This window comes from Bos indicus x Bos taurus, chromosome 21, assembly GCF_003369695.1.
Source record: "Bos indicus x Bos taurus breed Angus x Brahman F1 hybrid chromosome 21, Bos_hybrid_MaternalHap_v2.0, whole genome shotgun sequence".
In the NCBI taxonomy this organism is placed as follows: domain Eukaryota; kingdom Metazoa; phylum Chordata; class Mammalia; order Artiodactyla; family Bovidae; genus Bos; species Bos indicus x Bos taurus.
This window is the reverse complement of record NC_040096.1, coordinates 18,447,884-18,473,757: the sequence shown is the minus strand read 5'-3', so window position 1 is coordinate 18,473,757 and position 25,874 is coordinate 18,447,884.

Below are 25,874 nucleotides of genomic sequence, written 5' to 3'. Positions count from 1 at the left end.
TCATACAATCTGGAACAGATAGCAAAACTAAATAAATGGGGGTGGAGGATATCATTGGACAGAATTTAAAGTTTTGTGTATATTGAAAACTTCAAAAATGTGATGCAAGTATAAATGACAAGCAAAATATTTGCTACATATAAATATATATGTTACACAAAAGACTAATAGAATTACAAATATATAAAATGAATATGCTATTGAGAAAAAAATGAGAGGAGTAATTCATAAAGTAGAAAGTATTAATCACAATTAAAATTTAATTTAAAATTAAACCTGATGAGATTAAAATTAAATATTTATTATCTGTGTATCTGAAAAAAAATTAAAGGTAATTTTCAGTGTATGTGAAAATCTACCAAAATTGCTGATATCTTACATCACTGCAGCAAATATGTGGTTAACTCTCTGTAGAGTAATTCAGGGGTCTGTGTCAGGAGTTTTAAAATATCTATAACTTCTGTACTTTAAATTATATTTTTTGTCATTTAAACTAAGAAAGCACTATTAATATATGCAAAAACATTCTTCATACTTTTACTTAGGGAAAACTCAGACTCAAGTTATGTGTCCAAAGTTATATGATTATCCAATACACTGATATACCAATAAATGCTGTATCAAGAAGATTTGTTAATGTCATGTATATGCTATGTTATAAAGTTTTAAAAAGCAGGTCCCAAAACAATGCTTTCAGCGTGATCCCAGTTTTATATATAACTGGGTCTCTCTCTGCATAATTGTTTGATTGCTTTGTTTTAGTTTGTGTATTTTTCAGGTTTTCCACAGACTATGCATATTTATTTTCTAAATATATATATAAGGAAAAAAAAAAACTCCTCAAAGCTTAAAAAATAAACTACTATAACTATAGCTATACTATAATTATACTAACTTACCATCAGTTTGTCATGTTTTTCTTAAAATACTTTGTAATTTTACTTACAAAAGTAAACAGTCAATGCTCATAGCAGTGATCCCTGGAGTCTTGCAGACAATGAGGACAAAGAAAAGCCTGGCTGGAAGATACCAAGGAGTTTTTATTGACCATATGATGTCTCCTATAATAATATCTTGTTGTTTAGTTGCTAAGTCATATCTGACTCTTTTGCAACCCCACACACTGTAGCCCACCAGGATCCTCTGTCCATGAGATTTCCCAGACAAGAATATTGGAGTGGGTTACCATTTCCTCCTCCAGGGGATTTCTGCTTCTACCAAGGGATCAAACCCAAGTTTCCTGCATTGCAGGCAGATTCTTTACTGCTAAGCCATGAGGAAAACCCATATGACATCTTAAGCTGAGCTAAAAAGGACTAAACTTTGAGAAAAGTTTACATGGGTTCAGTTCAGTTCAGTTGCTCAGTCATGTCCGACTCTTTGCGACCCCATGAATTGCAGCATGCCAAGACTCCCTGTCCATCACCAACTCCTGGAATTCACTCAAACTCATGTCCATCAAGTCGGTGATGCCATCCAGCCATCTCATCCTCTGTCGTCCCCTTCTCCTCCTGCCCCCAATCCCTCCCAGCATCAGAGTCTTTTCCAATGAGTCAACTCTTCACATGAGGTGGCCAAAGTATTGGAGTTTCAGCTTTTAGCATCATTCCTTCCAAAGAACACCCAGGGCTGATCTCCTTCAGAATGGACTGGTTGGATCTCCTTGCAGTCCAAGGGACTCTCAAGAGTCTTCTCAAACACCACAGTTCAAAAGCACCAATTCTTTGGCACTCAGCTTTCTTCACAGTCCAACTCTCACATCCATACATGACCACTGGAAAAACCATAGCCTTGACTAGACGGACCTATGTTGGCAAAGTAATATCTCTGGTTTTTAATATGCTATCTAGGTTGGTCATAACTTACCTTTCAAGGAGTAAGCATCTTTTAACTTCATGGCTACAATCACCATCTGCAGTAATTTTGGAGCCCAAAATAAAGTCTAACTCTGTTTCCACTGTTTCCCCATCTATTTGTCATGAAGTGAGGGGACCAGATGCCATGATCTTAGTTTTCTGAATGTTGAGCTTTAAGCCAACTTTTTCACTCTCCTCTTTCACTTTCATCAAGAGGCTTTTGAGTTCCTCTTCACTTTCTGCCATAAGGGTGGTGTCATCTGCATATCTGAGGTTATTGATATTTCTCCCGGCAATCTTGATTCCAGCTTGTGCTTCTTCCAGCCCAGCGTTTCTCATGATGTACTCTGCATATAAATTAAATAAGCAGGATGACAATATACAGCCTTGACACACTTTTTAAAACATTGCAATACCTTTCCCAATCCCCACTTCAAGTTAGCAAACACCCTTCACTATCAAAACTATCTCCCCCAAAGAAACACAGTGATAGTTTTTTCAAGCAAATGAAGATAATGGACATATTAATGCCAAATCATCCCCAATTCAGACTAATTCAAGCTCAGGTGTCTACCTACTAATCTGTTTTATTTATAGGGTCTGGCATGTAAATTCTGTGCCTTTACTTACTAGTAATAAAAAATGCACCAGATTTTCCATGCTCACCCAACATCTTGGTGTTGAGGATACTTCTTAGATCCATGGGCTTTCCAATATCCAACATCCAAATATCCTGTGATTAAAGTATCATAAATACAAAAATCTTATCCATCAAGTAAGGATAAATAAAAAAAAAAAACTTTGAATCTATTTAATTCTACATTAATACCAAAAGGAGACTCCAAGACATTACAAAACAAGAAGGGATAGAGTCTATCAAATGTAAAATCTCTCCATTAATGAGAAAAAAATAAGATATTAGAGAGGAATACAGGTCAAGGCAAATCTGAGATACCTTCTTCACTATAAGCTTGTCCAGTATCGTTTGTTAGGAATCATTCTGTAGTAATGGGCAAAATGTGGCTATGGGCAGAAAGCTGGCTTAGTGACACCGAGCCAAGAATATAATTTTTTTTTCTGATTAGATAAGTTTAAATATCATGGCTCTTTCTTTCAGCAAATATTTACTGAGCACCTACTGTATGACAGTCACTGTGATCAGTCTATGAGATATATCACAGAACTTTGAGTTTAGCATCTCATTGATGATATTTTGGGATAAGTGAAAGAGAAATATCTAAATTTCAAATTACAGCTTGCAGGTCAAATAGAGCCCACTACTTGTACTTGTAGATAACATCCTATTGAAATATAGCCATGCTCACTAATTTACATATTGTCTATGAGTGTTCATGTGCTGTAGGGGTAGTTTAGTTATGACAGAGACTACATGGACTGCAGACCCTAAAATAGTTCTTATCTGGTGCTGACCTCTGATTTAGAAGACACTAATGATTCCTATTTCTGTACAAATATCACATCTGTGACCCAACTACCCTCAATCTACTCTTCAAGCAGCACCTAGAATCATCCATTTTATATGCAAGTTCTATAACATTACTCTTTTCTTTATACATGACACTGGCTTTTCATGTCTCTTACAATGAAGACTATATTCTTATACAACCTGCAAAGCCCAACTTGCTTCAGCTGTGTTGATCTTCTTCTGATGCCTTGAATAGATCGCTCTCATTATGAATGTTTTCTTCTGTCTGGAGCAATGTTACACTTATATCCTGCAGTAATCAACTCATTCTTCATTCTTAGCTTAAATTTCACTTCCAGGGAAGTCTTCCCAACTATACTACTATAGGTCTGGTAATCACTACGCCTCCACCCCTACCTGTTATTTTCTCTTATGGTCATCTTTTATATTCTTTCATGATATGACTTATATTTTGCTTTCATATACTCATTTATGTGTTTTCATGGTGCCTGTCTATACTACTAGACTATAAGTTCAGTGAGGGTAATAATTAGGTCAATTTTTCAAAAAAGATTAAGTGAACTGTACCCATCTAAAGATTTCTTGGACATAGTAGGGATGTCATAAATTGATTCATTTTCACTCACTTTTGGATGAAGATGGTAGGAGAATTGTAATGCCAATTGAGTCAAGGTTCACTCTTTTTTATAATATATTTATTTATTTATTTATTGTGGCTGCACTGAGTCTTCATTGCTGTGTGTGGACTTTCTCTAGTTGCAGCCAATGAGGGTCATTCTTTGTTGCAGTAAACAGGCTTCTTATTGTGGTGACTTCTCTTGTTGCAAAGCTCTGGTTCTAGGCTGCATGGGCTTCAGTAGTTGCAACACATGGGCTGGGTAGGTGTGGCTCCCAGGCTCTAGAGCACAGGCTTATTTGCTCCATGCACGTGGGATCTTCTCTGACTAGGGATTGAACCCATGTCTCCTGCTTTGACACGCAAATTCTTTATTACTAAGCCATCAGGGAAGCCCAAGGTTCACTCTTAAATAGAGGTAGAAAATTGGTGGATAAGTTTGAATTTCTTGAATAAAATGCAAGATAAATCATATTCCAAAAATATCTAGATATCCTACGTCATGATTTCTGAAGTTTTATATATGTATATGTGTATATATATATATATATATATAGTTACAGCAGATATTCCAAATATGTAGCCTGGAAGACCAGGTGAAAGAAATATCTCAGATGATACAGAGTTGGGAAAATACAAAAGAACAGATAAAAGAATTGGATAATAAATCTTAGAGACCAACAGTGCAATAAAGGAATTTCAGGAGGAGGTAAAGGAAAAAAGAGAGGAGAGACAAAGATTGGCCAATTTTATTGTTGTTGTGTTCAGTCGTTCAGGCCTGCCCAACTCTTTGCGACCCCGTGGACTGTAGCCCACCAGGCTCCTCTGTCCATGAAATTTTCCAGGCAAGAATACTGGAGTGGGTTGACAGTTCCTACTCCAGAGGATCTTCCCAACCCAGGTACAAAACCCATGTCTCTTGCGTTTCTTGCATTGACAGGCACATTCTTTACCACTATGCCACCTGGTAAGCCCACGGTTTTAGAAAAAAAGGATATCAGCCAAACAATAGTCAAAAAAGAAAATGGGAAGAAAGAATCGGGAAAAAAATGAAAGCCCAAAATCAATGAAAATTAATACTAAAAATAATTTTTAAAAGATTATAGGAATTAAAAAAGTTATTGATTGAAAAGGTCATAAGCTATCTCATAAGCTTGATGAAAGACCTAAAAGAAGCAGCAGCAGAAGGCACAGGATGAGGAGAATAAGAAAAAGAAAAAGGAATTAAATACAAGACTGAAGATTAGAAAGATATAATTTTACTAATATACTGGTAAAGGACAGTTATGAGAGAATACATGGCAAACGTTTGAAATCCTAGAAAAAGTAGATTATTTCCTAGCAAAATATTAAATTACTAAAATTAATCTAAAAAGAAGTAGAGACTTAAATTGATTAATATAAAAAGAATGTAAAAGCAATTATACATATCAATGAAAAAAGATACCAGTAGGTTCACAGTTAATTCTATCTACTCCTTAAGAAAAAGATCATTTTGCTATGACAAAATTGTTATGTACCAATTTAAGAAGATTTTAAGAAGTTCTCTTAATTCCAAAATCAAATAGATAGATTTTTAAAATATGACAAATACAGCAGTAAGAATAAATGAAGTAGTGATACATGCTACAAAATGTATGGATCTAAAAAAAAAATTGTCAGATGAAAGATGTTAGACACAGAGACACATTTTGTATGATTCACATTTATAGAATGTTCATTTAAAATAGTCTATAGACACAGAAGTTCTTCCCAGGTGACTCAGTGGTGAGGAATCTGCCTGCCAGTGTAGGAGGCACAGGAGACTTGGATTCGGTCCCTGGGTCTGGAAGATCCCCTGGAGGAGGAAGTGGTAACTCATTCCAGTATTCTTGCCTGGAAAATCCCATGGGCAGAGGAGCCTGGTGGGCTATAGTCCATGGGGTCACAAAGAGTTGGACACGACTGAGTGACTGAGCACAAGCACAATAGACACAGAAAAGCAGATTAGTCGTTGCCTGGGATTGGGGTTGGGGACAGGAATGGACTACACATGAGCATAAAGAATCTTCTTAATTAAAAAAAAAAAAGAACTTCCTTTGTGATCCAGTGATTAAGATTCCAAGCTTCCAGTGCAAGGGGCAGGGAGCAGTGGTTTGATCCTTGGTCAGGTAACTAAGATTCCACATGGTGCACAGCATGGCCAAAATATTAAAAAGATCTTGAGATGATGTAAATATATAAACTATAGTGATGATTGCACACCTGTAAATTGACTGAAAGTCATTGAATGAATGCTTAGAATTGGTGAATATTATGTTAATAGCTTGTAATTATATCTCAGTAAAGATCTTTTAAAAAAGTAAATAGAAGATAAGGAAAATCAAGACTATCATTTATGAATATAGATGAAGAAGTCAAAATAAAATATTAGAAAGAGATTTCATAAAGTATTATACATATGCCATGACTAAATAACATTTCTTCCAGTAAAGCAAGAGTGACCGTATATCAGATACTCAATTGATATAATCCATTGCTTTGAGAAATTAAAGAGGAAGACACAGTAAGGCATATTAACAGACAATGAAATAACATATAGTCAAAGTCTTTGGTGGTGGTGGTGGTTTCAGTCAGTCAGTCAGTTCAGTCGCTCAGTCGTGTCTGACTCTTTGTGACCCCATGAATCGCAGCACGCCAGGCCTCCTTGTCCATCACCAACTCCAGGAGTTCACTCAGACTCACGTCCATCAAGTCAGTGATGCCATCCAGCCATCTCATCCTCTGTCGTCCCCTTCTCCTCCTGCCCCCAATCCCTCCCAGCATCAGAGTCTTTTCCAATGAGTCAACTCTTTGCATGAGGTGGCCAAAGTACTGGAGTTTCAGCTTTAGCATCATTCCTTCCAAAGAAATCCCAGGGCTGATCTCCTTCAGAATGGTGGTTTAGTCATTACTAAAAAAGCAAAAGTAGGCATAAAAACATGTTATGTAAATTTACCAACAATCAGCAGTAAATATTATTTTTAGTCACAGATCACTAAAATGAAAGTGAAAGTCACTCAGTCGTATCTGACTTTTTGCAACTCCATGGACTGTAGCCTGCCAGGCTCCTCTGTGCATGGATTTCTTCAGGCAAGAATATGGGAGTGGGTAGCTGTTCCCTTCTCCAGGGGATCTTCCCAAGCCAGGGATTGAACCTCAGTCTCCTGCATCACAGATGGATTCTTTACCACTTGAGCCATCAGGGAAGCACAGAGATCACTAAAACCATTTCAGTTTAAATCAAGAACTAGATGAGAATGTATATTGCTAGTCAATATTTTCTTGAAATTTCCAGAAATACAATAAGAAAATCAATTTATTCAAGGATATAAATTTAAAAAACTCATAAATCTATCTCTTCTAGATAATAAAAATATTTTATACCAAATAACACAACATTCCCATAGTTAGAAGTGAAAACAAAGTTCTCCTTCAATTGATAAGAGAGTTTGGGAAGGAGATTTGATGTATAGTAAAACTACACCGAGAAAAGTTTTTCCCCGAAATAGCAATAAGCACTTAGAAATTGAAGCAGAACCAAACATATTCACAATAGTATAAAAACAAACAGTAGAATGTTCATAATAAATTTAACAGGGAATGGATAGACCTAGTGACCATCATACAGCGTGAAGTAAGTCAGAAAAACAAATATCCTATTATATCATTGTATAATATGATATTATATCATAATACCTCGCTTATATGTGGAATCTTGAAAAATGGTACAGATAAACTTATTTTCAAAGCAGAAATAGAGACAGATGTAGGGAACAAACTTGTGAATACCAAGGGGAGAAGGGAGGTGGAATGAATCAGAAGATAGGGATTGATATAGATACAGTACTATGTACAAAGTAGATAACTAATGAGAACCTACTGCATAGCACAGGGAACTCTACTCAGTGCTCTGTGGTGACACGAATGGGGAGGAAATCTGAAAAAGAGAGGATATATGTATAACTATAACTAATTTGCTTTGCTGTGCAGCAGAAACTAATACAAAACTGTAAAGCAACTATACTCCGTAAAAATCTTTTAAAAATGTAACAGGGAATGGAATTGTTTCCTTAATTTCTCTATTTTCTCATTATTAGTGTATAGGAATGCAAGGGATTTCTATGTGTTGATTTTATATCCTGCAACTTTACTATATTCATTGATTAGTTCTAGTAATTTTCTGGTGGAGTCTTTAGGGTTTTCTATGTAGAGGATCATGTCATCTGCAAACAGTAAGAGTTTTACTTCTTCTTTTCCAATTTGTATTCTTTTTATTTCTTTTTCTGCTCTGATTGCTGTGGCCAAAACTTCCAAAACTATGTTGAATAGTAATGGTGAAAGTGGGCACCCTTGTCTTGTTCCTGACTTTAGAGGAAATGCTTTCAATTTTTCACCATTGAGGATAATATTTGCTGTGGGTTTGTCATATATAGCTTTTATCATGTTGAGGTATGTTCCTTCTATTCCTGCTTTCTGGAGAGTTTTAATCATAAATGGATGTTGAATTTTGTCAAAGGCTTTCTCTGTATCTATTGAGATAATCATATGGCTTTTATTTTTTTAATGTGGTGTATTACATTGATTGATTTGTGGATATTGAAGAATCCTTGCATCCCTGGGATAAAGCCCACTTGGTCATGATGTATGATCTTTTTAATGTGTCGTTGGATTCTGATTGCTAGAATTTTGTTAAGGATTTTTGCATCTATGTTCATCAGTGATATTGGCCTGTAGTTTTCTTTTTTTGTGGCATCTTTGTCAGGTTTTGGTATTAAGGTGATAGTGGCCTCATAGAATGAGTTTGGAAGTTCGCCTTCCTCGGCAATTTTCTGGAAGAGTTTAAGTAGGATAGGTGTTAGCTCTTCTCTAAATTTTTGGTAGAATTCAGCTGTGAAGCCGTCTGGATCTGGGCTTTTGTTTGCTGGAAGATTTCTGATTACAGTTTCAATTTCTGTGCTTGTGATGAGTCTGTTAAGATTTTCTATTTCTTCCTGGTCGGGTTTTGGAAAGTTGTACTTTTCTAAGAATTTGTCCATTTCTTCCACGTTGTCCATTTTATTGGCATATAATTGTTAATAGTAGTCTCTTATGATCCTTTGTATTTCTGTGTTGTCTGTTGTGATCTCTCCATTTTCATTTCTAATTTTATTCATTTGATTTTTCTCCCTTTGTTTCTTCATGAGTCTGGCTAATGGTAAGCCAGAAAGAAAAACACCAATACAGTATACTAATGCATATATATGGAATTTAGAAAGATGGTAACAATAACCCTGTATGCGAGACAGCAAAAGAGACACAGATGTATAGAACAGTCTTTTGGACTCTGTGGGAGAGGGAGAGGGTGGGATGATTTGGGAGAATGTCATTGAAATATGTATAATATCATATAAGAAATGAATTGCCAGTCCAGGTTCAATGTAGGATACAGGATGCTTGGGCTGGTGCACTGGGATGACCCAGAGGGATGGTACAGGGAGGGAGGTGGGAGGGGGCTTCAGGATGGGGAACACGTGTACACCCGTGGCAGATTCATGTTGATGTATGGCAAAACCAATACAATATTGTAAAGTAATTAGCCTCCAATTAAAATAAATAAATTTATATAAAATAAAATAAAATATAACAAGGAAATGACAGAAACTTCCATAAATAAAATTTCTACAAAATTGTATTAAAGGATATAAACCAGGATCTGAATAAACAGTAAGACAGACATCGATGGTTGATAAATAAAATGCTAATTCTTCTAAAATAAGTGTATAGTTTTGTATAATTCTAAGTATAATCCTAATATATCTTTCTTTTAAAATTGTATAGAATTATTCTAAGAGTTTATATGAACACATAACATTGTCAAGAAAACCATTCAAAACAAAAACAGAAAGGGAGAAGTTGACTTATGTAAAATATCATTTGAAATAGCCACTCAAGTGAGTTTATCATTATTATTGGCATATAAATAGATAAAGATTAGTAATGCAATTTGGGGAATCCAGAACTATATCTGAGGCTAAGTGAGAACTGAATACACAATGACAGTAATAATTGTGTAAGAAAACTGGGTTAATGATAGATGGTACTGGCATAACTGGCTATCTTTCCAGAAGAAACTAAAATTAATCCCTATTTTGCCCCCCACACAAAATAATTCTAGATGAGTTAAAGATTAAATGAGGAAATAATAAAATGTTAGAACATGAATATTTAGTCCACTTCCTCTATTAAATAGAGATAGAATGAAACAAAATTAGATGCATATAGACCATATAAAATTTTAAAACCTTTGTACGGATGAAGATTTCATTTAAAAAGTGCATAGAAAACAATAATGTGTTTGGACAAAAATGTTAATTCAAAGAATATGAGTTAACATCCACTTTATATAAATAGCTCTTTCAAACATCCCAATAGAAAGATTAGCAAAGACTAGGATGAAGCAATGCACAAAAAGGCAATTCCAAATGGCCAACAAACATTATGATGCTCAACCTCTATAGTCGTCAGTGAATGCAAATTAAAGTAATGAGATGTCCCTTTATGCCCATCAGCCTGGCAAGCACTAAACAGAGCAGTAACACCTATTGCTGGCAGTGATACAGAGAAAAGGGGCACTTTAATATATTGCTGGTGGAAATGTGCTTTATTATAGCTTTTTTGGAAAGCAATCTGGCAATATCTATTAAATTAAAAATATCCTTTGACCTAGACATCCCGCTGTGGGAAAGTATCCCAGAAAAACAAATGCAACAGTAGGTAAGAATACAGGTACAAGGATTTTTATTGCATCATTGTTGGTTGTGCAAAAAATGTGGGAAGTTAGTGAATTCCTATTAGTAGTGGAATGATTGAATAGTGTGAGTATTCGATACTCACACACTATAAAATGTGGGTGTAATATGATCACATTTTTAAATAAAAACAAACACACATACATATGTATATACGTATATATGTATGTGTCTCTATATTTGTTGTGTTAGTTGCTCAGTCGTGTCAGTCTCTTTGTGACCCCATGGACTGTAGCCCACCAGGCTCCTCTGTCCATGGAATTCTCCAAGCAAGCATACAGGAGTGGGTTGCCATTCCCTTCTCCAAGAGATCTTCCTGACCCAGAGATGGAACCCAGGTCTCCCGCATTGCAGGCAGTTTCTTTACCATCTGAGCCACCAGGAAAGCCCATATGTGCATCTATATCCATCTCTCTGTCTGTCTATCTATCTACCTATCTGTCTCTCTGTCTGTCTTTTTGTCTATCTATCCATATCTGTATCTGACTGGAGAAAAAGGAGATTATACAAACCTGACTGTTAAAATGGATTCTGTGAGACTAGAGATGGAGGGATGGTGTGGGTAGAGGGGCTTGAAAAGATCAAGGACTCAGGTGGAAAGTATGGTCAAAAAAAGGGGGGAATATAATTAAAACCCAGCCCATGTGGTTTGACCGCATTTGTGTCAGACAACACTGAGATGGCCTCCAATCATCCACTTCCTCTGAAACTGCCTAAAATGCAGGAGACCTGGGTTTGATCCCCGGGTCAAGAAAATCCCCTGGAGAAGGGAGTGGCTACCCACTCCAGTATTCTTGGGGCTTTCCTGGTGGCTCATACGGTGAAGAACCTGCTTGCATTGCAAGACCTGGGTCAGGAAAATGCTCTGGAGAAGAGAATGGCTACCCACTACAATATTCTTGCCTGGAGAATTTCATGGACAGAGAAGCCTGGTGGGCTAGAGTCCATGGAGTCCCAGAGTTGAACATGACTGAGTGACTAATAGTTATGCACTACTAACTTACTATGTCCCAGACAACCCTGAGATAGCCTCTGATCATTCCCTTTTTCTGCTATTCATACCTTGTATAGTCTCTTCCCTTAATTGTGATGGAAGCTGTGACTTGCTCCTAACCAAGAGAGTATGGCAAATGTGATGGGTTGTCATCTTCAAGATTATGTTACTTCTACCTGTCACTACTGTCTTCCTTGAAGACTCTCCTATTGATTCTTTTTTGCTGGCCTGAATGAAGGAAACTGCTCCTGGGAGAGGCCCACAGCTTCCCTGGTAGCTCATACAGTAAAGAAATTGCCTGCAGTGCGGGAGACCTGGGTTTGATCCCTGGATTAGGAAGATCCCCTGAAGAAGGAAATGGCAACCCACTCCAGTATTCTTGCCTGGAGAATTCCATGAACTGTACAGTCCGTGGGATCTCAAAGAGCTGGACATGGGTGAGCGACTTTCACTGTTGAGCTCACAGTGTTTTGTGAGCTCATTTGACTTACAGTTCTCATTGACTTCTCATGAATTTATTAATGTTCCCATTTTGGAGTTGAGAAAATTGAGTCTTGCCTCTGAGTTTTCTCCCCAAGGAAGGCGTGGGGAAGACGGTGTCAGTACTTGTAGAAGGAAATTTTACAGTCTCTAAAATGGGCCTGTGAAGATGTGAAAGGAGTGTTTTGCAGAAAAATAAAACAAAACCATAGGATCAACTGTCAACTCATTTTTATAATGCTGAGTTGGAATTAAATGTACTGCAAGGCTTTTCAGAGACTTTAATAAGCTAATGTACAATGAACATTTACATTAACTTAAATGTGTTCCAATTCAGAAAACTAACTTGGTTGTGATTTTCATACACTACTGTTAATTTTCAAAAAATACAAAGTGGAAAATTCTCCTTTACTCTTTCTATCTTCTTCTACATGTTCCTCTGTCTCTATAAAACTGACTTGACCTTACACTCCCACCCTCTCAAATAAACTTGTGAGTATTACTCAAATGGAATAAATTACTCTGGGAATATGCATACTGGTGATTATTTTATAATATGCTCTAAATATTCACAAAGTGGGTCAAAACTTACACTGGAATTAGGCAAACATGTAATCTTTCTAGATACAAAATCTAGTGTATCTGGTATTTTTCAAAAACTGCTAAAAAGACATTAGGTCCAGACTTGTCCTTGCTAGGAATGGGAAGGGAAGGGAAGGATTGGGAGTTTGGTACTAGCAGATGCAAACTGTTATATATAGGATGAAGAAACAAGATCCTACTGTATAGCACAGGGAACTATATTCAATATCCTATAATAAACCATAATCGAAAGGAAAATGAAAAAGAATATATATGTGTATGTGTGTAAATATATATATGTATAATCACTGAACTTGTTTTCTGTACACCAGAAACCAACACCATATTGCAAATTAGCTATTTGTTGTTGTTGTTCAGTAGCTCAGTCATGTTCAACTTTTTCCCACTCCATAGACTGAAGCACACCAGGCTTCCCTGTCCTTCACTATCTCCGGGACTTTGCTCAAAATCATATCTATTGAGTCAGTGATGCCATCCAACCATCTCATCCTCTGTCACCCACTTCTCCTCCTGCCTTCAGTCTTTCCCAGCATCAGGGTCTTTTCTAATGAGCCGGCTCTTTGCATCAGGTGACCAAAGTACTGGAGCTTCAGCTTCAGCATCAGTCCTTTTAATGAATATTCAGGGCTGATTTCCATTAGGACTGACTGGTTTGATCTCCTTGCAGTCCAAGGGACTCTCAAGAGTCTTCTCCACCGCTATAGTTCAAAAGTATCAATTCTTTGGTGCTCAGCCTTCTTTATGGTCCACTTGTCACATCCATACATGACTACTGCAAAAACCATAGCTTTGACTATATGGACCTTTGTTGGCAAAGTGATACCTCTGCTTTTCAATATGCTGTCTAGGTTTGCCATAGCTTTTCTTCCAAGGAATAGGCATTTTTAAATTTAATGGCTGCAGTCACTCTCCACAATGGTTTTTGAACCCAAGAAAATAAAGTCTGTCACTGTTTCCATTGTTCCCCCATCTACTTGCCATGAAGTAATGGGACCAGATATCATAATCTTAGTCTTTTGAATGTTGAGTTTTAAGCCAACTTTTTCACTCTTCTTTTATACCTTCATCAAGAGGCTTTTTAGTTCCTCTCCACTTTTTGCGATTAATGTGGTGTCATCTACATATCTGAGGTTTTTAATATTTCTCTTGGCAATCTTGATTCCAGCTTTAGCTTCATCCAGCCTCTATACTTCAGTAAAACAAAACAATAAGTTAAAAAATAGTGCTATGGGGAATCTAGAGACAAGTAAGTACATGAATTGAGTATATTAAAACTACTTTTTATTCATGTTGGCTAAATTGCTTCAGTTGTGTCCAACTCTTTGCAACCCTGTGGACTGTAACTGCTAGGCTCCTCTGTCCATGGGATTCTCCAGGCAAGAATACTGGAGTGGGTTGTCATTTCCTTCTTCAGGGGATCTTCCCAACCCGGGGATCAGACCTTTGTCTCTAATGCTTCCTGCATTGGCAGGCAGGTTCCTTACTACTAGTACCACCTGGGAAGCCCCCCAAACTACTTTTTAATAATAGTTGATACAGTTCAGCACTCAGTCGCTCAGTCATGTCTGACTTTTTGCTTCCCCATGGACTGTAGTTCTCCAGGCTCCTCCTCCTCTCCAGGCTTCTCCATGGACTTTTCTAGGCAAAAATACTGGAATAGGTTGCCATTTCCTGCTCCAAGGGATCTTTAGGACCAGGGATTGAACCTGTGTCTCTTGAGTCTCCTGCGTCTTTGGGCAGGTTCTTTACCACCAGTGCACCTGGGAAGCGCAGGCAATTATAATAATGATGATTATATTTTTGTATGTGCCTTTTGAACAGAATGGGTACAACTATTATTTAATATTTGTAATGACTTAATGAGACTTAAGTTATCTATTATTAGCCCTGATTTTAGATAAGAAGAGTCCACTGGAGATTATATGCCCAAGATCACAATGCTATTGAGTAAGAGAATTAAGATTGGAAACAGATTTGCCTTTTGGTAAAATTTTTGCAGATAATGTTCTACACTCTGGGTGATTATCTCAGATGAAGCAATTCATCAATTATCTCTTCAGAATATATAATCTTCCATTCAAACTGACAACAGAAAATTTATTTTGTTTTTCATATCTATATTTTTCTTATAAAAATTCTATTTGGTTCTTACAATAACCTGCTTATATTTTCTTCCTGGTTTTGTTTCCCTTGTCCTCCAATATAATATTAATTTGAATGTTTTGATTATGTTTATGAAAAACCCTTTCATACTGGTCCTCTATCTCAGTTTTGGAGTGTATGTTTTCTTGTTTTTTTCTTTTCCTTCTGCTGACTCTTCCTCATAGTAGTAGCTTTACTTATGGCTATGAAACTTTTTAATGTAAACTAAGTTGTAGCTTCAGCAGTTTTCTGTGGCAATGTCCTATGTTCTTGGGGTGGGAAGTAGACGGTGAATGGAAAGACGTTTATGGATTTCAAAGTCCTAGGATAATTTTTATGTTAATTTATCTGCCTATGATTTATTATGCATAGCATAAACAGAAACATGAAAGCTATGCATGATGGAGTCCTCTACTCCCTATTTCTTGCAGCTAATTCTTTTTATATCCACGAGATGTTCCTGCAAGATATTACCTTCCTTAGTGACTGAGTAGTTTTTTCTTAATCCATTTCAGGTATGGAATAATTCTTTGTTTCATATTATTCAGTACTTTCAATTCCCTACAAACATAGGTTCTATAGTTTTAGCTCCCAAACCCAGCAGGAAAATCATTGCTGATAGAGAGCTAAGTTTTAACTTTTACTTACAGCCCAAACTCTAATTTTCTCTAGGTTTCTTTCACTAGGCACTTGAGAATTTCCATTTCTTGATTTCTGGCTCAGTTGTGTGTGTTTATAATTTTTATTTATAGTAAGTTCCTTACATACAAATGAGTTTCATTCCAAGGGCATGTTTGTAAGTCCAATCTGTTTGTAAGTCCAACAAAGTTAGCCTAGATACCTAACTAATGCAATTGGACATATAGTACCATACTGCAATAGGTTTATAGTACTTTTCACACAAATAATACATAAGAAACAAGCAAAACAAAAAATAATGAAAGCATTTTTAATTTTATAATTTGGTACCTTGAGAAGTATGGTAGTACCAGCTACATCACTGTTGCTTATCCTCTTGCTTCTAGACATCCTGGGCTTGAAATAAAATCCTGTACTCTCCTGCCAATACCAGAGATGTGGGTTAGAACCCTGGGTTGATTAGATCCCCTGGAGTAGGAAATGGCAACCCACTCCAGTATTACTCCAGTATTCTTGCCAGGAAAATTCCATGGACAGAGGACCCTGGTGGGCTACAGTCCCTGGGTAACAGAAGAGTTGGATTTGACTGAATAACTAAATGGCAACAGTGACTACTGTACTGTACACAGTGCTGTAAAGTGTACAACGCACAACCCCTTGCCGATGGTGCACGCATGTGACAATGTGTGCTGGACACGCGAACTAACTTACGTGATTGGACATGAGAATCCACATTTGCATTTTTGAAAGTTTGCAATTTGCAGGTTTGTATGTATGGGACTTACTGTATTTATTTATGTATCCATTCATTCATTCCTTCATTTAAATACTCCATTTCCCAGCTGTTTATGGTTTAAAGTAGGAAGGAGAATTCCTTCTTAGTCAACCATATTAAACTTTTATCTATCTCCTGGGTCCTAAATTGTATCACTTCTCAATATTAATCTTCCACTTTGAAATCTGTAAAATAATTGACATTGTGGAAACAGTAATTATGGCTTGTTCACAAAATCTCAGAAGACCATAATTAAGAAGCAGATGATAAAAATCAAAAGAGCAATCTGATAATGAGTAAAAGGGAGGAGATAGGGTCAAGATGGCCAAGAAGGAAGACCCTAGCTCACCTCCTCCCATGGCACACTGAAATTGCAGCTAGTCACAGAGCATCGACCTATGAGAATGACCTGAAGACAAGCACAAGTGATTTTCCACAACTAAATATATAAAGAATGAAGAGCATGCAGTAAATGGGAGACATGGAGATACAATACAGTCAAGACCCCCGCCTTGGGTAGGCCACACACAACAGGAGGATAATAACAATTTCAGAGGTTCTCCCCTAGAGTGAGGGGTTCAAAGCCCACACTGGACCTCCCAGCTGGGGGGTCATGCACTGAGAAGACGGGCCCTTAGAACGTCTGGATTTGAAGGCCAGTGCAGGGCTTCCATGGCGGATCAGAGCTTTGCAGTGCAGGAGACACAGGAGATGCAGGTTCTATCCCTGGGTTGAGAAGATCCCCTGGGGGAGGGCATGACAACCCACTCCAGTATTCTTGCCTGGAGAATTCCATGGACAGAGGAGTCTGGCGGGCTACAGTCCATGGGGTCACAAACAGTCAGACACGACTAAAGCAACTTAGCACTCTAGTTTCCGGGGCTTACCCATTTGTCAGTGGGCCAGCCCCAGCTCTGGGCCTGTGGAACCCAATCTTGAGCCACACTGAAGATCAGTTCCACCTGATAATGGGCCGGAACCATCCCTCCTGGGACCCTTAGCTAGTAGCCCTGGAGCCCAGCCTTGTCATCAGGGGTTCAGCAGCCACTGCACAAGGCAGGGTCTGGCAGCCAGCCAAGCTCAATGCCAACCCCACCTATCAGCAAGCTCACAGTAGTTAGCCCAGCCCAACAGAAGGACTCACACAGCCCATCTTAGGAGTACTGATATAGCATATAGTGTGGTCACCAGGGTTGAATTGCTGCTGGTTCTTATAGGATATCTTCTATATAAGGTTATCTATATATCTATATATAGATATATATCTATATCAGGAGATCAGGAGGAGTAACTGAGCTTCCTTATACACAGAAACAAACATGGAGAATTAGGCAAAATGAGGGAACAAAATAATGCATTCCTAATGAAAGAACAAGACAAAACCCCAGAAGAAGAACTAAGAGAAGTGGAAATAATAAATTTACTCAAGAAAGATTTCAATAGACATAAAGATGCTCAAGCAACTTGAGAGAAAAATGATAAGAGAGTTATAAAAAAAGAGTTGGAAAATATAAAGAAGCAAATGGAGCTGAAGTATATAATAACTAAGATAAAACACATGCATACACTGCAAAGAATCAACAGTAGATTAGATGATGGACACAGGAAAGCAGTTCTAAGAGGGAAACAAGTAAAATCACTTTACCACTGAGCCATCCGGGAAGCACAAATTAGCATATGCATATTCATATTTTACACAAATGATATCATATTAATCAAACTTTCTGTATCTTGAATTTTAACTAAGCATTATACTTCAACCATAATTTTATACCAATGCCTACAGGGACTCTTTATCCTTTTTAACACTTACATAACAGTCTATTGTTTCCCGTTGGCTCAGTGATTTAAAAAATCTGCCTTCCAATGCAGGAGGTTGGGTTCTGATCCCTGGGTTTGCAAAATTCCCTGGAGGAAGAAATGGCAACCCACTCCAGTATTCTTGCCTGGGAAATCCCATGTATAGAGGAACCTGGTGGGCTACAGTCCATGGGGCCACAGAGTTGGATACAACTTAGCGACTGAGCAACAGTCTATTGTATGGATAAACTAGCTGGGTAGTCATTGGACTTTATACGGTTTCTAATATTAAGTGATATTTTAAAAATGTAAATCCCAAATACATTTTTCTAATTAAAAGTCTTAAGTGACTTATATGATACTTAGAAAAAAATCCAAAGATGTCACGCTAGCTTTTTATCCTAGCTTATAAAGCCATTAGTATCTGCTGCCTCTCTTCCATCCTGATTGCATCCTGCATTCCTCTTTTGTTTGCTCACTGTGATCTAGCCAAATTAACCTTTTTTCCTGTTTCCTCATTATATCAAGCTCCTCTTGCCTGATAGGTTTTGAACTGATATGTCCTTGGCATGCTATTCTCTCCAAGTTTTATGTGATCATCTTCTTCAGATTTTAATTTATATGACTATTCAATTTAAAGTAGTCACCAAGTTTTATTCTATGTAGTGTAATACTGGAATGGGTCACCATTTCCTTCTCCAGGGGATCTTCCCTACCCAGAGATCAGAACATGTCTCCTGCGTCTCCTGCATTGCAGGTGGATTCTTTACCCACTGAACTGTTGGGGAAACTCCCTATATAATGTCACACTGTTAATTGTCTGTATATCTATTTAAAGTCAAACACTGATAAAGATTTAGTGTGATCTCTGAGTGTGGCAGCCATAGGAATGCACATCTCAGAACTCTGACTGCAGTGACCAAGGGCTCCAGCTGTTGTTCTCTGAAATCTATGGCTTCATTTTCACCAAGGGCACACTTCCTTAGGGCTGTTCCCAGCTAATGATGGATTGGTGGCAAGGATGACAAGGAAGTGCATTCCTGAGATGTGTGGGACTTCTCTGATGAAGGTTTTGGCTTGAAGCAGACTTTCCTTAGAGGTGAAAAATGTAGGCAATGGTTTTTTTTGTTGTTGTTGTTGTTCTTTTTTAATTTGCTTATAGCAAAGGAGAGATTAGAGCATGTTTAATGGTGTATGGAAAGAATTCAGAAAAGGTTGAGAAACTGAAAACATAGGAGAAAGGATAACTACAGGAGTCAAATCCTCCAGGTTGATCGAATGGACAGGAACAAGAGCACAGCTGGAGTTTTGACTTTAGATATTCTCTATCAGAAAAATAAAGGAGGGAGTACAGACGTTGGTATAACTTCTGTTGAGTTCAGAAGTTAAACGACTTGTCCAGTGGATTCTTTTCTCTCCCTCATGCTCTCTTGCTCTCTCTCTCTTTAATCCCTCTGAAACAAAAGGCAAAGCTATGTTTTGAATGAAAAGGAGGAGAAAATGGGAGTCTTCAGGAAAGTAGAGAGCTTTTAAATAATTTTATTAGGAATGGGAGAGCAAGTTGACCTATGCTGGCTGTAATTGGTGACCATACATTTATAAATGTTCAACATTTATAAATGTTCAAAAATAAAACTATAATACAGTGCACTCATTCTAGAGTAGAGTTATAAACAGTGATTTAAAAGTACAGAAAAGAGAATGATTTATTGTACCTTAAATTATATTTAAGTATAATAATAGCTAACCTCTGCCAGGCTCTGTGCAGAATACTTATATCCATGACCTCAATTAATCTGAACATCAATGAAAGGCTGGTATTTTCTGAATTATCAGATAGCATATGAATGGACTGAGTAGCATGGACATGAGTAAGTTACCAAAATCTCACAGCTGATAAGTCATAAAAATAGGATGTGAACTCAAGGCTGACTAACCAAAAAACAAACAAACAAACAAACAAACAAAAACCCACCTGAGTTATTTTCATGCCTCAAACGTGTGATGTTAAAACTTGGCCTTAATTTGAGATCCAAAATGACCATGATCACTGAAATGTTTCTGAGCACTTTAAAAATGAGACTTCCAAGGTGCCACCGTGGTAGAGAGTCAGTCTGCCATTGCAGGAGATGCAAGAGATGCAGGTTTGATTCCTGGGTTGGGAAGATCCCCTAGGTAGGAAATGGCAACCCACTCCAGCATTCTTGCCTGAGAAATTCCATGGACAGAGGAGCCTGGTGGGCCACACTTCATAGGGTCGCAAAGAGTTGGACATGACTGAGCACACCTGCGATTTTTTTGTTTGTTTTTTTTTATTGTTCCTCAAACACTCTTCTAAATCACAGTACTAGTTCTGAAGCTTTTATCTTCTGAGGCCATGGTAGACATTGCTACTCAATCATGACACTAGTTTCCAGTAAGCTGAATGATCCCCATCCTGTTCTATCCAGTACTCAGGGTAGGCATGATTAATTGATCAAAGTCAACAGGAAAGTTGAGCATAGTATTTGCTGTCTCTGTTCTGAAAAGTAAACAGCCCTGTTGAATACAAATTTAAGAGGGAAATAGACTTTTAAAGGAAGATAAGATAGAGGAATCCTGTGGAAGATATCTAGATGAAGATTTAGTACATAGTGGGTGCTTTTGAATTTAGTAGACTCTTGATAAATTACAGATTGTGTACATATCAAAGAGAGAAGATGACTTCCTTTCCTTCCTTTTCTCTGTATTACTTAATCTCTGGAATTTTTGTGATATATCAGGAGGGCTTGTAAGTGGACGTTCTACTTTTCTGCTGTGAATATAGACTTCAACATGACTTGCTCTAAGATGAGCAAGAAAAGAGAATGTGAAGTGCTGTCTCCCAGTCTCCAAGATGCCTGTTCAGAACACTGACGAATGGCTGAATGAGGGCTGAGGGTAATTAGGTTGGTCAGCTGGAGGGCTTTCTCAAGTCCTGTAATCTGTCACCCCTTGACGCTGCCTTCCCCTGGAAGTGACAGATGATGCATTGAGCCACAGTGGTAATGTAAACCTTGGTGTGTCCCAGAATCCCATGTCTGCTCGTCTTATGACAAGCACTTCTTTTATAGACAATTTATTTCTCCCTGGAAAGCTCTGCCTAGACACAGCCTTAGTTTCTAGGATATTTCTTATCATGAATGCATTCTTCCCAAATTTGAGAAGTGAAATGCAGGATAGGCAATGAATCTTTCTGGAGGTCTGAGTTAGGATCCGTTTAGCATTGGAACTGTGGTCCACTCTGAATATGTCTCTTATGCATCATACTAGAGTTCATGGATCACAACAAACCCCATACTCCTACTATGTGAAAATTTTTACTATACTAGTCAAATTGAAAAATAATATTTCTATATGACGTGAAGTGAAGTCACTCAGTCGTGTCTGACTCTTTGCGACCCCATGGACTGTAGCCTACTGGGCTCCTCCGCCCATGGGATTTTCCAGGCAAGAACACTGGAGTGGGTTGCCATTTCCTTCTCCAGAGGATCTTCCAGACAAGGGATGGAGCCTGGATCTCCCACATTGTAGGCAGACGCTTTACAGTCTGAGCCACAAGGGAAGCCCTGTAATATTTTTACATATTTTCCCAAATTTACCTTAAATGGTTTATATTCCATCAATATATGAAATATATTCTATTTCCAGATAATAAAATATCACCTTCTCCCATCTCTGTACGTTTGTTATCCCCCTAACCTGGCTTTTTCTTTTCCTTTCTTTCCCTGCTTAGCATGACTTCCTGACTTGTGAAAGTATTAGTCACTCAGTTGTGTCCGACTCTTTGCAACTGCATGGACTGTAGCCCACCAGGTTTCTCTGACCATGAGATTCTCCAGGCAAGAATACTGGAGTGGGTAGCCATTACTTTCTCCAGGAGATCTTCCTGACCCAGGGATCAAACCGGGATCTCCCGCATTGCAGGCAGATTCATCTGAGTCACCAGGGAAGCCCATATGTATTTGGTCCTTTGTTTATTGTCTGACTTCCTACACTAGAGTGTAATGAACGATAACTTTGTCCTTTTTTGGTACACTAACCTTGGAATACTGCAACCACTTGGTATATATTAGTTCAAGTTTAATTAAATGGCAGATATAAAAAATAATTCTTTCAGTTCAGTTCAGTAGCTCAGTTGTGTCTGACTCTTTGCGACCCCATGAATTGCAGCATGCCAGGCCTCCCTGTCCATCACCAAATCCCAGAGTTCACTCAAACTCACATCCATTGAGTCGGTGATGCCATCCAGCCATCTCATCCTCTGTTGTCCCCTTCTCCTCCTGCCCCCAATCCCTCCCAACATCCCAGTCTTTTCCAATGAGTCAACTCTTCACATGAGGTGGCCAAAGTACTAGAGTTTCAGCTTTAGCATCAGTTTTTCCAAAGAACACTCAGGACCGATCTCCTTTAGAATGGACTGGTTGGATCTCCTTGCAGTCCAAGGGACTCTCAAGAATCTTCTCCAACACCACAGTTAAACAGAACAATTTGCATGATACAGTAGTGAGAATACTGAATTTGGAGTCAGAGAGGTTCTTGTTCCCTCTGAGACCTGGTATCTAAAAGCAAAGAGAATAAGCCTTGCTCCACCTATATCACTGAATTTTCCTGAGGATCATTTGACGTGACAACACCTTGAAAGTTTTCGATAATGCAAATATCAATTATAATCACTCTAAAATGTGCTCATAAACTCAGGAATATAGAGCAGGCTGTGTTTTGGTGGTCCTGTCAATGTGCAGAATTTTGGGGAGGAAGGCATGAGATTTTGGTTGCAGAGGGGCTCTTCAGAAGTGTTCTTTATCCAAAATCCTGCTCTTAGCCTCCCTCCTCCCTTTCTTCTTCTTTCCTGCCTTCCTTCCTTTCTTCCTTTCCTTCTCACTACTACATACATTCATTTGTTCAAGCAAAAAACTTTTCTTAAATAAAATTAGCATTTTATCTGTCATATGCCAGTAATAAATTTATACTGTTGAGATGAGCTGGCAGCTGGAGTTAAAGTCAATTCATTGAGGATATGTAGCTTTCTCTTTCCCTTGGTCAAATCAGTCCTTTTCCACTCCAAGTGTGAATTTGAAGCAACCGCAAGGAAAGAAGTAAGTTTTGGTAGAATCACAGTGTGTCTTATGCCCAAGAAGGGTTGAATGAGCAGATTTCTGGCTGGACTTATAGTCTGTTTATGCCATTTCACTCAAGTCTCTCTATTGCCAGCGAGATGACACATTAAGTTTCCTCTTAATCCATGTGGATAAAGACTGGACTTGAACACAGTGTAACTGGGGAAACAGTAAGAGGTTTGGAGTCATACAGAGCTAGTTTTGAGTCTTAGTTCTGACACCCATCTGTCATTGGTTCATGAGAAAGTAAAGTCTCTGAGAAAATAATGGTGTCTACCCCATAGGTCAGTGAGACTTCCTTGCTAAACCAAATGAATAATATACTGGGCACGGATTACAAGCCAAGAGCAATGACCAGAATTGGGATGTTGTGGAGAACAGCAAGTCTTGCCTTCATATGATCACCACCTCACTCCACATAATGACTCTAGCTTTCCCCTTTTCCTGACTTCTGTCACTCCTGGCATAGCAGCCCCAAACACAACCTCTAGATAAATGGCCATGACCAATGCCATTTACCAAATATTTCAAAGTTACAGGGTCAGGTCATTGTTACTTCCAAGAATCCAATTAATAAAGATGTGGAATATATTCTAATTTGTTTTAATAAGCTAATGTAAAGACAGGAGAATGGAAACTAATCCCAGCGTTCTCTCTCTAGGACTGTTCAGTTGACCAGTACCTCCTAAAATGCAGATGACTTCAGCTAGGGGTATGTAAACTGATTTCACATTATATGTGAACAATACTTTCAGTTTTAATTATTATACTTTCTATTTATCAGAAAAAATAACTAAATCCCATGAATTTTCCACAGTTTATTGTGATCCACACAGTCAAAGGCTTTGGCATAGTCAATAAAGCAGAAATAGATGTTTTTCTGGAACTCTCTTGCTTTTTCCATGATCCAGTGGATGTTGGCAATTTGATCTCTGTTTCCTCTGCCTTTTCTAAAACCAGCTTGAACATCTGGAAGTTCAAGGTTCACGTATTGCTGAAGCCTGGCTTGGAGAAATTTGAGCATTACTTTACTAGCGTATGAGATGAGTGCAATTGTGCGGTAGTTTGAACATTCTTTGGCATTGCCTTTCTTTGGGATTGGAATGAAAACTGACCTTTTCCAGTCCTGTGGCCACTGCTGAGTTTTCCAAATTTGCTGGCATATTGAGTGCAGCACTTTCACAGCATCATCTTTCAGGATTTGGAATAGCTCAACTGGAATTCCATCACCTCCACTAGCTTTGTTCGTAGTGATGCTTTCTAAGGCCCACTTGACTTCAAATTCCAGGATGTCTGGCTCTAGGTGAGTGATCACACCATTGTGATTATCTGGATCGTGAAGCTCTTTTTTGTACAGTTCTTCTGTGTATTCTTGCCACCTCTTCTTAATATCTTCTGCTTCTGTTAGGTCCATACCATTTATGTCCTTTATCAAGCCCATCTTTACATGAAATGTTCCCTTGGTATCTCTAATTTTCCTGATGATATCTCTAGTCTTTCCCATTCTGTCGTTTTCCTCTATTTCTTTGCATTGATCACTGAGGAAGGCTTTTTTATCTCTTCTCGCTATTCTTTGGAACTCTGCATTCAGATGCTTATATCTTTCCTTTTCTCCTTTGCTTTTCATTTCTCTTCTTTTCACAGCTATTTGTAAGGCCTCCCCAGACAGCCATTTTGCTTTTTTGCATTTCTTTTCCATGGGGATGGTCTTGATCCCTGTCTCCTGTACAATGTCACGAACCTCGGTCCATAGTTCATCAGGCACTCTATCTATTAGATTTAGTCCCTTAAGAAACCTAATGCAGGTCAGGAATCAACAGAACTGGACATGGAACAACAGACTGGTTCCAAGTAGGAAAAGGAGTACGTCAAGGCTGTATATTGTCACCCTGCTTATTTAACTTATATGCAGAGTACATCATGAGAAACGCTGGGCTGGAAGAAGCACAAGCTGGCATCAATATTGCCGGGATAAATATCAATAACCTCAGATACGCAGATGACACCACCCTTATGGCAGAAAGTAAAGAAGAACTAAAGAGCCTCTTGATTAAAGTGAAAGAGGAGAGTGAAAAAGTTGGCTTAAAAGTCAACATTCAGAAAACTAAGATCATGGCTTCCGATCCCATCACTTCATGGCAAATAGATGGGGAAACAGTGTCAGACTTTATTTTTTTGGGCTCCAAAATCACTGCAGATGGTGAGTGTAGCCATGAAATTAAAAGATGCTTACTCCTTGGAAGGAAAGTTATGATCAACCTAGATAACATATTGAAAAGCAGAGACATTACTTTGCCAACAAAGGTCTGTCTAGTCAAGGCTATGGTTTTTCCAGTGGTCATGTATGGATGTGAGAGTTGGACTGTGAAGAAAGCTGAGCACTGAAGAATTGATGCTTTTGAACTGTGGCATTGGAGAAGACTCTTGAGAGTCCCTTGGACTGCAAGGAGATCCAACCAGTCCATTCTCAAGGAGATCAGCCCTGGGATTTCTTTGGAAGGAATGATGCTAAACCTGAAACTCCAGTACTTTGGCCACCTCATGTGAAGAGTTGACTCATTGGAAAAGACTCTGA